This window comes from Muntiacus reevesi, chromosome 11 (assembly GCF_963930625.1).
Source record: "Muntiacus reevesi chromosome 11, mMunRee1.1, whole genome shotgun sequence".
Taxonomy (NCBI): domain Eukaryota; kingdom Metazoa; phylum Chordata; class Mammalia; order Artiodactyla; family Cervidae; genus Muntiacus; species Muntiacus reevesi.
In genome coordinates this window covers 20,144,949-20,146,810 of record NC_089259.1, presented here as the reverse complement: position 1 = coordinate 20,146,810, position 1,862 = coordinate 20,144,949, and positions in this window count along the sequence as shown.

Below are 1,862 nucleotides of genomic sequence, written 5' to 3'. Positions count from 1 at the left end.
CCGCAGCCCCGCCCGGGACCGCCCCCGACGGCGCGGGGAGGGCGGCACCCGGAGGGCGGAGACCTCCCGGAGCCCGCCAGGGCCGCCCCGCCCGCTCCGGGCCGCGCATCCTTTCCTGCCCGCGCCCGGCTGGCCCGCGGCTGGACAGGAAACCCGGCAGGAAACGCGCGGCCGGCCGGGGCCTGCGGGGACGCGGCGCGGACCCCCACCTCGCGCCCCGGAGCCCGGTTTGGGGGCGAGCCGCCTCGTCTCCCGGCGTTTGCGATCCAGTCTCTTCTCCCCCGCCCCTTTGTCATTATCTTCTGGGGGACCACGAGGCGGTCATTGAAGTTGGCTGTAAGCTTGGTTTCCCAGACGTCAAGGAAGAGCTTCAAAAGAGAAGAGCTCACAAAGGTGCCTCTACGTTTTTCTCCGGAGCTAGAAGTGGTTATTTACATTAAAAATAACGTTTTGAAAACTCGAATCCGGAAGTGTTCAAGTTGTGTTTTTAAAACAATAGGAGAGGATAGAGTTCCACCTTAACAGTCGGGCTTGTTTTTGAATAGGGTGTAATGTGCAAGACAGTTTATCATTAGCATACCAATGTGTGGTAACGGAAATCGGAGCCCAGATTTGGTGGTCCCTGGGGAGCAGGTGATTTGAACGAGGCTCCAGGAATCTTTGGCGGGGGTTGAGGGGGGCGTGTGCGGAGTGGGGATAGATACATTCTGTTGGTTGAGGTGTGAATTATACGGATTCATTATGTATTTGTCAAAACATTCAACTTAAGATCCGTGCATTTCACTGTTTGTAAATTTTATCTCTATTTTTAACTCAGAAATGTACCATTTGCAGGTCCTTGAATCTATACTTAACCTTTTAAAAGGTAGCCCAATTATTCGGTTGTCAGAGCTATCAGAGGTTATCAGAGTTACCAAATTTGCAAAGCATTGTACTGATTAAGTCCAGCCAAAGATTCAAAAAAGGCTTTAATGTGTGGAATGAAAAAAATATGCAATGTGAGAGTTGTGAGTTGTTTTTATTTGGAGCAAAATGAGACTAAAGCCCAGGATTCACCTCTCAGATAGCTCTGAGGAAATGCTCCGAAGAGATAGGGTGAGAGGTCTGTATATATACCTGGTTTGTGCTAGTCACCAGGCACAGAAGTCTCTGTTAATAATTTTAGTGCTATTCTAGATATAAGAGGCAAGAAACTGAGCTCATAAAATCTTCCAAAAAATACCTACCTGAAGGCCTGTTCTGCCATTGTTTCCCAACGCACATGCGTGCGTGCATGCTCAGTTGTGTCTTGACAGTTTGTGACCCCATGGACCGTAGCCCATCAGGCTCCTCTGTCCATGGGATTCTCCAGGCCAGAATACTGGAGTTGGTTGCCATGCCCTCCTCCAGGGGATCTTCCTGACCCAGGGATCGAACCCCTATCTCTGGCATCTAGCTTCCTGCATTGGCAAAGCTGATTCTTTACCGCTGCATACCAGGGTAGCCTTCCAGGGCACAGTGTCATTCCTGATCTCCACCCTAAGCTCCTTTCAAGGGTGTGTTAGGGTCAGTGATTGCAGAGACAGGTGACCAAATCCTTGCAGAGGCAGGTGGCAAGTGACAATTTTTAGTTGGCAAAGGTCACCATCCAATTTCACAGTCAGAATTATCTAGTCCAACATCTATTTATTCATCAACCAAGTGAGAACTCCTTTTAAATACATGCCACAAGCCCTGCCATTTTTGGTTTTGAAAGCAAGAGCTCATTTTAAGAGTGGGAGTTAGATACAGCAGAAATAAAGTCCAGCCTTGCCTCCATAACCTTGGGCAAATACTTAACACCTCCTTTCCTACACTGTAAAAGACATCTAATATAGTTATAC